Source organism: Equus caballus, chromosome 14 (assembly GCF_041296265.1).
Source record: "Equus caballus isolate H_3958 breed thoroughbred chromosome 14, TB-T2T, whole genome shotgun sequence".
NCBI lineage: Eukaryota > Metazoa > Chordata > Mammalia > Perissodactyla > Equidae > Equus > Equus caballus.
Window position 1 is genome coordinate 91596573 of NC_091697.1, and position 14488 is coordinate 91611060.

Genomic DNA, 14488 nt, shown 5'->3' on the forward strand with positions numbered 1-14488 from the left:
TCCTCAGGAATGTTGTCATAAATTCTAGGAGCAAAAGTGAACCAATCAGAGTCGAATTCTAATGGATAAGAATTAAGTGTCTATTGTGATAAAACTTTCCCAGGTACTATTGGGGATTTACATATTGTGATAATATTGTAGATATTAGAAAAATATAAAAGCTGTGCAAGCAACCAGGAACCATATCATCTTCCTCTATAATTTATTAATCTCTATTGGATAGAAATATGATTCTATTATTGACAAAGACAGAATTAAAGTAAGTGTTCAATCTTTGGAAATAGGCAAGTCATTAAATTAACTTATAGCATGTTATTAAAATATAGATACATGATTAAATATTTCAAGTCAATGTAACTGCTAATGTGGAAATACTATAAAAGTAGAAGGATGTTTCCCAGATGTCTAGGTAATATAAATACAGAAAGGATAGAAAAACAAAAGGCAAGAGACTGATAAAAGGCAAGGTGAAGAGGAAAAGAAATCAGGTAAGAAATTTGAGTGGAAAAATCTGAGAAAGGAGAAGCAGAAGAGAATAGGATGAATCAAAGAAAATGAGAGTGCAGAGGAGATATTAGCTTTAGGAAAAGGTAAATTCCGAGATATTCATTTGGACCATTTACAATTCCATTTGGAATGGGTTTAAACAAATGGCAAATGTCCATTAAATAACCTTGAATATTTTAATATTTTAAATCTAATAAGGTCAGGGAAATAGTGAAATTATCTTAACTTCTGTTTGTTTTAAAAATTTATATTTATATACCAGGGTAATTTAAACATATATTAATGTAGTTTTCCCATATGCATTTTAGTGTGTATAGCTTCCTTTGTTATCCAAAGTTACCTGTCTGAGAGTGAGAATAATGAATTTAAACTTTTAAAGTTGCAATGTAAATAATAACAATAGCAATAAGAAACAAAAGCTCTTTAAACATTTCTTGAAATTACTCTGTTCCATGTAGCCTTCAGTGCTTTGCGCGTGTAATAGATACTATAGATCGTCACATTCAATATCCATTTTCAACTTCCTTCTAATGTGCTTTCCTGTATGCTGCAAAGTTAAAAATTACATTTTGAGGGGCTGGCCCCGTCGCTGAGTGGTTAAGTTCGCGGCCTAGTGTTTCGTTGGTTCGAATCCTGGGCGCGGACATGGCACTGCTCATCAAACCATGCTGAGGCAGTGTCCCACATGCCACAACTAGAAGGACCCACAATGAAGAATACACAACTATGTACTGGGGGGCTTTGGGGAGAAAAAGGAAAAAAAATAAAATCTTTAAAAAAAATTACATTTTGAGATTCTCTTGCAGTCAGGGGTCTAGGTTTGATTCAGCATCCATCCATCATACATTCTTATACATGATTTGAATTTGGACCTGTGCAAAGGGGAAAGAGATGCAGAGAATGAGGCTCCATTTTGTTGATGTCAGCAGTAATATAGCCCTATGTTTAATGACCATTTGATTTGGAGACTCCTTCAGTAATATTAGCAATTTCCTGATTGTGGCACAGGAGAATAATTTGGGGGTAACCAAATTCCAGATTGTTGATCCCAGAGCTGAATCCTGCAATTTGATTCTGAAGATTAAGAGTTGTTCTGAAGTTTGACCTGGAGTCAGCTCTCTCAATGATATTTTTTTAACCAGTAAATGTCTGGCAATGAATCATTTTCTTTGTACGTTTGGAGAAGTTGTTTGTGTTGTCTGCAACTAACCCGTACTCTAAATACATCATATGAGAAAGAAGGGGTTAAGATGTATTCTCAGACAACCAAAGAGGATTTTTCAAGTTTATAGTGGAACATTAAGCTTGAAAGCTAGGCTTTCTAAAGAAAGGAAACAATAATCAAATTTTTCTTAGCTCTCTAATGTAAAGGGTTTAGGACATGCTACTCTAAAATATGGCGCCTTGGCATATTGAAAATCTTAAACTAAGGGAGTCCGAGAAAATGGCAGAAGCAGGAAGCTCACACTGACCTCTCCCCACTCACCCTTCTTCCTTGAAAACAGGAGATAAATCTTCCATGTGAAATGTACCTTCCTCCATACCAGGAGGAAATAAGACATTCTTATCACCAGAGACAGGAAATTTGGGGCCAAGAAATCTGTACAAACCTTGTTAACTCTTATCTTCTTAGTTACTTCTTTACCATTTACTAACCCTAGCCCAAACCCCTTTGTCTTCTCAATTTTTCATAAATCTATTATTTCTTTGTCTAAAAGGTATAAAGGCTTCTTGCTCTAGTCACTACTCCGGGTTTTTATTCTCTCATGCAGGCTCCCTGGTACATGTAAAAATTCAATAAAATTTATATGCTTTCTCCTGTTAATCTTTGTCAGCTTAATTTTCAGACCTGGACAGAGACCCTAACAAGATTGAGAAAAACTTTCTCCTCCTTATGTTAACAAGAAGCAGACTAGGCCACTTCCTGGCAGAAGGAAGGATCGGCTGTTAGAGAAGGGAAGAATCTATTGTCCACAACAGCACTATGATTGACAGGAAAAGAAAGGAGTTTCAAGTGAGAGAGGCAGAGTTGGAAGTATGTGCTTTGATCCCCTGTCTCCATGTTTGGTCCCAGAATGGTGAGGTGGGTAAGATCATGAAATGTAAAGGCAGGAGTTTTGTCTCCCTTCATATTTGAAATTCTGAAAGGAGATTCCCTTGAAGACTGCCTTATAACAGAATCTTGGGAGTGGCCATGTCAAATGGAGTCTTAATGAAAAACTAAACTAGAAGGAAGGCAAGAGCGTTGCTTTCCTGAGCACCTGTGATATGGCAATTGATAATAAGATATTTATATTTGGTCTTTGTCCCTGTTCCTTGCATAAAGCTCCTAAAACCTTTAAATTTTCTAAATGATAAGAGCAATAAAGTTGTCTTTTGTTATTCATAACAAGCCCCTTTCAACCATACATAGCTTATATTAATGAGGCGAAATTTGGAAAGCCACTAAGGCTGGGGTCTAGGTGCCAGGGAAACTAAATACATTATTAGAGGGTTGGAACTTTGAGCTCCATCCTCCCACTCCCTGACATTTAGTGAGAGGAGAGAGGCTGAAAGTTGACTCAATCACCAATGGCCAATGATTTAATCAAATCATGGTTACATCATAAAACCTCCATAATGACACAAAAGGGCAGGGTTAGGAGAGCTTCTAGGTTAGAAACACAAGGAGGGGCAGAAAGAGTGATGTGTCTTGGAGTGGGCATGGAAGCTCTTTGCCCCTTCCCCCATACTTTACCCTATGCATCTGGCTGTTTCTGAGTTATGTACTTTTATAATTAATTGTTGATCTAGTTAGTAAAATGTTTTCCTAAGTTCTATGAACTGCTCTAGCAAATTAATGAACTCAAGGTAGGAGATGAGGAAACCTCCAATTTATAGCCAGTCAGTCAGAAGCATAGGTAGCAATCTGGACTTTGTGATTGGCATCTGAAGGTGGGGGGTGGCAGTCTTGTAGGACTGAACACTTAACTCATGAGATTTGGTGTTATACCTGCATAGATAGTATCAGAATTGGGTTAAATTATAGGACACCCACCTAGTGTCTGGAGAGTTGGAGAACTGCATAGTGTGGGAAAAACTACCACAGATTTGGTGATCAGAAGTAGAATAATGAGAGTAAAGGAGATATACATGAGTGTTTTTCCTTTATAGCACTTAGTAAGTCCTGCATGGTGCTGATGAGACCCATAAGCTCCTGTCAACTGAGAGCCAGGATGCCTTTAGTAAAGGCTACTGTAGCAAAGCATGAGGTGAGTCTATAGCAGAAGATGTGGTATGGACTAGTTTAGCCATGAACCAGATGAAGGAACATAGCAGATGCTCAAAGAAATTTAACATCCAATGAGAGTCAAAGTAAAACTAATGAGCCTACAGCACAACAGTGCCTAGCCAAATTAAGAAATACCAGATCAAAAATTAGGCTAGGAGCACAATCACACCATCATCAGACGCCAGTGATATCTGATAATGATCAGGCACGGTAAATTCACATCTCAGATGGTACCAGTCCAGAGAAAAGCCCAGAGCAATTATTCCGTGGGAGAAACGTGATGATCCAAAGGACACAAAATGGCATCAAGGAACCTGTTTTCCTCCAACCCTCATAAGGTCATGAAAGCACATACACCATCCCCATTCACCCAGACACCACTGGAGAGAAACAAAAGAGAGGAAAAGGAAACTGATAAGACTGAGCATTTCATAGAGAGAATTAGCAGTTTCCCCCAAAGGTTTTTCAATATATAGTCAGATTGAATTAAAACCTCAATTTTGATTTTTGTTACTTTTCCTTGCTACTCAGTGGGGTGGGCTACCCAAGGAAGATAAAAAATAAAGAAACTATGTTTTCCTTTACTCTTAGGGTATAGCATAGGTTTATAACTATGTAAAGTTAGGATATCAAAAATTAACTGACATGTAAAGGGTTATTTGTATAAGATTGATTCGAATGCTGCAGTGACCACAAAAACTGGAAAGCAAAAATTAAAAGGAAGTTAGAATTCTGAATTCTAGGATCTTTTTAAAAAGCACAAAATTATTACAGGCATAGTTACACTTTATAGATTCCCAGTTTTGCTGAAAAATGAAGAATAAAATGAGACAAAGGTAAATAACTTATCAAAGTTGATTAATATTGTCTTTCTCATACTGATTAAACCTTATGTGAAGTCAATGCAAAAATTACTCTGAGAGTGTTTTGGGGTTTTTTAAATAAAACATAGAACATTTTACTTACACTTCACTTATTCCCATGCAGAAGTTTGCACATTCCCCAAAGTGAAATACAGTCCTGCGTCGCTTAATGACGGGAATATGTTCTGAGAAATGCAGCATTAGGCAATTTTGTCATTGTGCAAACATCATAGAATGTACTGAAGGGGAACAAAATCTGCCACTCCAAAATGTGTCTCTTTAACATGAGGATTGTTTTAGGCTGATTACTTTTGAAAAACAAAAGACTCAGAATGTTTTTCTTGTTACCTCCCCATTAACTGCCTAAAAGGATTCAGAAAAAAAAAAACCTCTCAGAAAGCAAGTTATCACCTTAGCATAACAAGAACTAGGTAGTAAACAGGAAAGAACCTAGAAAAGCCTCTTTGTTGGGCTCCCCTGTGTTCTTCTGTTTCTCTGTGGCCAAAGAAATACTTTTCCAAACATTTGCTACTTTTCTGCTACATGTGAATTGCCTTTCTTCCCTTTGAAGTCCCTGACTCTCCCCACCCCCAACATCGTCTTTTGTCTTTACCTGAGGATGGTATTTAAGGTGAGGGCTTTAGCCATTTTGGCAAATTACTTGATTTTCCTGGGTTTCTCCCATGTATACATGTTATTAAACTTTTATTTGTTTTTCTCCCGTTAATCTGTCTCATGTCAAATTAATTCTTAGGCCAGCCAGAAGAACCTAAAGAGTAGAGAAAAATTTCTTCCTCCCCTATAGTACTTACACAAACCTAGCTGGTACAGCCTACTACACACCTAGGCTATGTGGTACTAATCTTATGGGACCCACTGTCTTATATGCAATCTGTCATTGACCAGAACATCATTATATGGTGCATAACTATAGTTGAATAAACACTGAACATTAAACAGGTAAGCAAACAAATAAACCACACTAAATAACCAGTCTACATGTTGTTAATCATCCCTGCTTGAGAAAAATCTAAGCTAAAATCTGTATTCTTATAAACACCTGAATATTTGACACTTGGCAGATAATAGCCTTAATTTTTCAAATGACTGAATTTTTAATAATCACACTGAATAGAGATTTAGAAGGAAAATGTGTTGTCTGTGGTGTGGTTGTTTAGGGGAAGATAGTGGAGGGCAGAATGTTGATCTCCTCTAATGTGATGATGTGAACAAATAATCCTTAAGATCCTGAGCCTCTCTCTTCTCATTTTTAAATTGGGGGTGAATCATTTAATTTTTCACCCATTTCACAAATTTGTTCCTTGAGAAATCATTTTGCGAACTTCAAGGTTCTATATAAATGGAAAGTGTTATTGCCTTTAAATATTTATTGTTACTTTTGTTTAGTCCAAATAGTAATTCATTTTTAAATATACAAGTGATAAATTTGGCTATGCACTACTCAGCTACATAAAGTATTTTAGTCCCTTTAAAATTTGATGATTGCTCTAATAGGAACCTATGAGGTAGGCAAAACACTTTGCATTGGATTAAGTTTTTTGTTTCTCTTTATATACATAAAGGTAAAAAGAAATACACACCAATTCCACTTGACCTCTTCCTGACTAAATCTCCTTAATGAGAAAACTGTTATTTCAAAGGACAAATGACATGAGTATTTGTATAATTGTCAATCACAATAGTTTCATCCTAGATTTTATCATATTGAAATTTTCTGAAGCATTTTTCACAGAAAATCAAACCCTTTTTGGGTTTGAATCAATTGATTCAGTTGATTGAATCAATCAAAAATCAACTGTCCCATTCAGGTATCAATGTGCTGGTCAGGCTATTTTCCATTGCAAGTAGAAGAAACCAACTCAAATTAGCAAAAGAAAAAGAAAACTAAGTAAAGAATACAAGGATGACTCTAGCTTCAGTTACATACTTAAACAGTGACCTCAGGAATCAGTCTCTTACAAACTCAGTTATGATATTTTTGACATGGCTTATTCTCATCAAGGTATCCCCAAGTGATGAAAAGGTGGTTTCCAGAACTGCCAGATAAAATGTTGCCTGTGTGGCAGAAGGAGTGCTCTTCTTTCACAATACTTCTGACAGAAGCCTAGGAGCTCTTTTTTAACAGTCACTCTTATTCCAATTGGTCAAGCTTGGGTCCTGTGATCATGTATAGGTAAAGGTTGTCTGAAATAAATTTATATGATGTTACTAAAGGATGCTGACAAAAATAGATATCTACCACATTAGGATTTCTCCATGATATTTTCTGCTGGTTCTCTTAATTTATTACCACATTCTTAGTTTCTTTCATCAGCTCATCTTCCTTTGCACTCCATCTCCCAACATTTGATCATACTTGATGATCTTATACTCAATTTTTTTCTAAGCTTATAGTCTCTCCCTGGATTATCTGTTTATTCTCTTTGATACTGCCTTCATGTTGATGCTTTTGACTCAAAATTTAGGTTATCTGCCTAAATCATAGTGCTGAGTTCCAGATTTTCATTCTAAACTTCCTTTTGGACTAATTCACCTTCTCCACATTCCATATCTTGGTTATAGAGTATATTCTTGCACATACTTAAGCTAGAACCTGCAATTATTCAGCAACAATCTGTCTTTACTTATATCACATGTTGAATCTGTCACTCATTTCACTTTTTCCTTAACTACTTTAATTTTTCAGAGCAGATGTAGGTTCACAGCGAAATTGAGAGGAAGGTACAGAGATTTCCCACAGACCTACTACCTCACACATGCATAACCTCTTGCATTATCAACATCTCCCCCACCCTGCAGAGTAGTACACTTGTTACAATAAAGAAACATACATTGACACATCATAATAACCCAAGTCCAGAGGTTATATTAGGGTTCATTCTTATGTTGTACATTTTATGATTTGGACTAATGTGTATTGACATGTATCCATTATTATGGTATCATAAAGAGTACTTTCACTGCCCTAAAAATCTTCTGCTCCACCTACTCATGGAAAATACTGATCTTTTGATTGTCTCCATAATTTTGCCTTCTCCAGAATGTCATATAGTTGGAATCATATTGTATATAGCCATCAGGTTGGGTTCTTTCACTTAGTAATATGCATTTAAGTTTCTCCCACATCTTTCCATGGCTTGATAACTCATTTATTTTTGGTGTGAAATAATATTCCACTGCCTGGATGTACCACAGTTTATTTATCAATTCACCTACTGAAGGACATCTTGGTTGCTTCCAAGTTTTTGCAATTATGAATAAAAATGATGAAATATCCATGTGCAGGCTTTTGTGTGGACATGTTTTCAAATTCTTTGGGTAAATACTAAGGACTGTGATTGCTAGATTGTGCACCATTTGTTGAAAAGACTATCCTTGCTCCATTGTATTGCCTTTGCTCCTTCGTCAAGAATCAATTGACTACATTTTGGGTCTATTTCTGGGCTCTCTAGTCTGTTCTATTTTTTAACTTATCTATTCTTCCACCAGTATCATACTGTCTTGATTAATGTAGCTTTACAGTAAATTTTGAAGTTGGATATCATCAGCTCTCCAACTTAGTTCTTCTCTTTCAACATCGTGTTGACTATTCTAGGTCTTTTGCCTCTCTTTACAAATTTTAGAATTAGTTGTGATATCCACAGAACAACTTGGTATTTTGATTGGGATTCCATTAAATCTATAGATCCAGTTCAGAAGAACCGATATCTTGACAATATTGAGTCTTCCTTTCAATAACATGACATATCTCTCCATTTATTTAGTTCCTCTTTGATTTCATTCATCAGAGTTTTGCAGTTTTCCTTATATAGATCTTATACATATTTTGTTAGATTTATACCCACGTATTTTATTTTTGGAGGGAGGTAAAGTAACTGGTGTTGTGTTTTGAATTTCAAATTCCACCTGCTCATTATTGGTATATAGGAAAACAATCAACTTTTGTATATCAGCCTTATAATCTGCAACCTTGCTATAATTGCATATTAGTCCCAGGAGGTTTTACTTTTTGTCAATTCTTTTGGATTTTCTACATAGATGATTATGTCTTCTGTGAATAGTTTTATTTTTTTCCTCCCTAGACCATATATTTTTCATTTCCTCTGCTTGTCTTATTATATTATCTGGAACTTCCAGTACAATGTTCTAAACCAGTGGTGAGAGGGACATCCTTGTCTTGTTCCTGATCTCAGTGGGAAAGCTTGGGTTTCTCACCATTAAGTTTGAAATTAGCTATAGGATTTTTGTTGATACTCTTTATCCATTTGAGAAAGTTCCCTCCTATTCCTCAGTTTACTGAGATTTTGTCATGAATGAGTGTTGTATTCAGTTGAATGCTTTTCCTGTAGCTATTGACATGATCATGTGATTTTTCTTTTTTTGCTTATTGATGTGATGGATTACATTCATTGATTTTTGAATGTTGAAACTGCCTTGCATACCTGGGATAATCCCACTTGGTTGTGGTGTACAATATTTTTTATACATTGTTGAATTTGATTTGCCAATATTTTTTGAGAATATTTGCATCTATGTTCACAAGAGATGTTGATCTGTAGTTTTCTTTTCTTGTAATGTCTCTGTCTGGTGTTGGTAATGCTGACCTTATGGAATGACTTAGGATTTCCTTTGCTTCTATCCTCTGAAAGAAATTTTAGACAATTGGTATAATTTCTTCCTTAATTGGTAAAATACAGTAGAATTCACTAGTAAAACCATTTGGGCCTGGTGTTTTCTGTTTTGAAAGGTTATTAATTATTGATTCAGTTTCTTAAATAGATATAGGCCTATTCAGATGTATTTATTCTTGGGTGACTTTTGGCAAATTTTGTCTTTCAAGGAATTGGTCCATTTCATCTAGGTTATCAAATTTGGGGGCATAGAGTTGTTCAGAGTATACCATTACTCATTTTCTGCCTGTTGGGTTTGTCCATTTCTGATAGAAGGGTGTTGAAGACTCCAACAATGATAGCAGATTCATCCATTTTTCCTTGCAGTTCTATCAGTTTTTGCCTTTGTAGTTTGACACTCTATTGTTAGGCATATACACAGTAAGGATTATGTTTTCTTGTTGAATTGATTCCCTTATCATTATGTAATATCCTTCTTTATCTCTGTTAACTTTCCTTGCTTTGAAATCTGCTTTGTCTAAAGCTAATATAGCTACCTCTGCTTTCCTTGCATTAATTTTAGCATGGGATGTTTTTCTTCAATCATTTATTTTTAATCTATATGTGACATTGTATTTAAAGTGGGCTTCTTGTAGACAACATATAGTTGGGTCTTGTTTTTTGATCCTGTGATAATCTCTGTCTTTAACTGGTGCATTTAGACCATTGCCATTCTAAGAGATTATTGATATAGGTGGATTTATATCTACCATATTTTATTACTGTTTTCTATTTTTTGCCTGCGTTCTTTGTTCCTATTTTTGTCTTCTGTTCTTTTTATTTTTTACTTTTTTCTCCTTTTTTGGATTTAGTTGAGAATTTTACATGATTATATCTTCTTTGCTTTCTTCGCATATCAGTTATACTTCTTTTTTTGAGTGGTTGCCCTAGAGTTTGAAATATACATTTATAAGTAATCCACGTTCATTTTCAAATAACACTATATCACTTCAAGCATAGTACATGTATCTTATAATAACAAGATAATTCCAATTCCTCCCGCCTGTCACTTATATCATTGCTGTCATTCATTTCACTTAAGTATAAGCACATGTACATAAAGACATAAAATATATACATAGCATACATAATAAGTTGTTGCTATTATTATTTTGAACAAACTATTATCTGTTAGAAAAATTAAGAACAAAAAATAAACATTTTTATTTACCTTTGCTTATTCCTTCCTCAATGATCTTTTCTTTATCTGAAGTTTAGATAACACAGATTTGTGTTTTTTTACCTATATCGCTTTCCTTCTCTCTAAAGAACTTCTTTTAACATTTCTTGCAAGGCAGATCTACTGGTAAAAAAATTCCTTAATGTTTGTCTGAGAAAGTGTTTTTCACTTTCATTTTAGAAGGATAATTCTGTAGGGTACAGGATTCTAGGCTGGTATTTCTCTTCTCTCAACATTTAAAATATTTCACTCCACGTTCCTCTTCCTAGTATGATTTCTGAGGATAAGTGTGATGTAATTCTCTATAGGTGAGATTTTATTCTTCTGGCTTCTTTCAGGATTTTTTGTTTAACTTTGATTTTTTTGTCGTTTGAAATGATATGAATATAGGTCTTTGGCATATTTATCCTGCTTGGTGTTCTCCGAGCTTCCTGGATCTGCGATTTGGTGTCTGACATGGATCACTTGCATTACACTTACAGCTTAGTTAAGGTCTCGTCTGTCTTTGTACTTTTCATTCCAATCCATAATGCTGTGAAGTTTTGCTTCAATCACTGATTTCGTCATGTTACTCTTATATTTAGGATATAGTAAAATCTCTTTCTTTAGCAATAGAGCCCAGCACATAGCAATACACTTAAAGGTATTTATGATATTTCAACTTTTGTAGAGATTGTTTACAATCTTTAGAAAGTTAGTAGTTATCTTCAATATATCAAACATTATATTACTGTCTTACTGGTGAAGTAGGCCCCATTTTTTAATTAAATATGTGGGTAGAGTAAAGCAAGTAGACAAGGAATCTAATTGTTTAGATGTGGCAATTTATAACTATATACAATTTATATATAAACTATATAGATATGAACCCTCTATAAAACTAAATAAATCTCTCTCTCCATGCATATATACATATGCATATACGTATACATATATACATATATGTGTGTGTATATATATATAATAAAAAGTAATAGGGGCCGGCCTGGTGGCACAGCGGGTAAGTGCACACGTTCCGTTTCTGGTGGCCCAGGGTTTGCCAGTTCAGATCCCAGGTGCAGACATGGCACCGCTTGGCACGCCATGCTGTGGTGGGCATCTCACATATAAAGTAGAGGAAGACAGGCATGGATGTTAGCTCAGGGCTAGGCTTCCTCAGCAAAAAGAGGAGGATTGGCAGGAATTAGCTCGGCAGGGCTAACCTTCCTCAAAAAAAAAAAGTAATACACGAAACTACCTAAACAGGCCTTTGGAAAAGGCAAGAATTGCAACAGGCATCTGACATGTAGCTGAATGCACTTTGAAGGAAAAGATATCTTTGACAGTGGGAAACAAGAATGTGTATTTGGACGGGGATTTATGAGGAGGGTAAAGTAAAGCAAATTAAGAAAAAAGAATGAAGAAAAAAACCAAGAAAATATTGAACTGAGAATTAAGGCTCCTTTTAGTTCATGGTTAGGATTAATAATAGATAAAATTCTGAAATCTAGTAAAGTCATGAGAAAAATATATCATTTGAAATGTTCTATCCATTAAAAAAAGAATCTTCTACAATTCCTTAAAATCAAGTAATCAATGAATTTTATTAATGTCATGTAAAAAAAGTCACCTTATTTGTGCTCACCATAGAATAAAGTTTAGTAGCTCTCTCTTTTTCTGTGTATATGCATGTATGTAAGTGTATATATATATATGCCTTGAGCACAACATCAGAAAATGAGATAATGAAGCACCTTTCTTGGCCAGGAAAGTATCTGCTTCTTAACTTAATATGGTGCTGTTTCATACTGGTAATCTTAGCATTAGAACGTGTTTAATAGCAAGAATAATATGTTATGTGCCTTGTTAGTTACCCTCTTAGATTGAAGTGTCAGTATTTTGCATATCCGTTTTCATCAAATCTTACCAAGAATGGGAATGTACTTTCCATGAATTGAGATGCATATCTACAAATGTCACGGGAGACATGTATACATAAACGTAGTTGGGAAACTATTATGTGAGTTTAACTTACGTGGGGAATATTTTGGATTTCTGGTTGGAACAGAGGGAAACTATTGAAGGTATTCAGATATTAAAAATGGATTGTATTCCAGAGTCATCCTTGAAAGGGAATCTCTTATAAGCAGAAATCCTCGGCCAGGCACTCACCACCTCTTCCCACCCTCATCCCTCCTCCCACACCTCTTGCTATTTTGTGCATATGCATGTTTTAGTTAAATCACTGACAAGGAAACTACCAGCCTTATGTTTCCACTAATGTTAGGAACAGCACATAGAATTTGTAATGTTAAGCATAACAGCTGATCATACTATAGAGGAGTAGAAAAGGAGAAAAAAAATGATGCCATTAACCATGCAAATGTGTGCCACATCTGTACTAAATTGTCATTTGCATGAATACAGCTAAGGCAAGCAGGATTACTGTCATTAGAGCAATGCTGTTTGCACTGCTATATTGTACTTAAGGTTGTGTGGGTGTTTCCATTTATAATGCCCCCCTTCTTTTTAGGAGTTTATAATTTGGTTGTAATAATCTGCTTTTGGATGAAACATTACTACAAGTTCACAGAGGGGGAGCAATTTTTAATTACAAAATTGGATTCAAATTGGTTCAGCCATATTTTAGCTGGAGAAAGGCATTTAAGCAAACTAACAAAAAAAAATTATGTTTCCTTTTAAAATATGAGTCTTTTGAATTGAATTTGCAAGAATACGTTTGAGGTTTTTTCTAAGTTTAAGGTAGAAAACTAGTTTTATCATAGCATTTTATGTTTGTTGTTTTTATATAGTCTCCCACCAGGAAAACAATGCTATGTAATTAGTCCATTTTAGTTCTTGACAAACTTCCAAAAAAAAGTTATTTCAAGTAAATGATTAATGGTTTTATCATACCAGCTCTTGATAAACTATATACCGTATATTAATAATTTAGCCTCCAACAAGACACAAGGTAGTGTACACTTATTAAAGAATAATTTTATAATCAATGTTGCCTACTTATGGATGAATAACAAGTTACTTCAGTGACTTTAGGTTGGCAAGTAACTAAAGTGGCACAATAGGATTTTTTTAACCAAAGATGCAATTATAACTCACACGTATGAATTGGAATAACTAGTGTTTTGACTTTATATAGGCATTGTTTGGTGAGAGCTGTTGGTTGTGCACAGGTTATGATCACTTGCATCAACTTCATATTCTGAAAAAGACAGATACTTAAATACACCTGTGTTCTCTGTTATAAAGTCATGTGCTGCATAATGATGTTTCAGTCAACAATGGACCACAAATAGAATCGTGGTTCCATAAGATCAGTAACATACAGCCCAGGTGTGTAGTAGGCTATACCATCTAGGTTTGTGTAAGTACCATAGGGGCGGAAGAAATTTTCATCTACCCTTCTAGGTTCTTCTGGCTAGTGTCAGAATTAAATTGACATGAGACAGATTAATAGGAGAAAAAATAAACAAAATTTTAAAAACATATATACACAAGAGAAACCTAAAAAACTGTGTAAGTCACCAAAATGGCCAAACCCCTCACTTTAAATACCATCCTCACCTAAATACAAAAGAAGATGTTGGAGATGGGGAGAGTCAGGGACTTCAAAGGGAAGGAAGGCAATTCACAGGTGGGTAAAAATGAGTAAACGTTTGGAAAATGAGTATTTGGCCACACAGAAAGAGAAGAACACAGAGGGGAGCCCAACAAAGAGGCTTTTCCAGGTTCCTCCCTGTCTATCACCTAGTTCATGTTATGCTAAGGTGAAAGCTTGCTTTCTGAGACAGGTTTTTTTAATCTGAATCCTTTTAGGCAGTTAAAGGGGAGGTAACAAGGAAAACTTTCTGAATCTTTTGTTTCTTAAAAATAATCAGCCTAAGACAATCCTCATGTTAAAGAGACATATTTTAGAGTGGTAGATTTTGTGCCCCTTTAGCACATTCTATGATGCTTGCACAACAATGAAACTGGC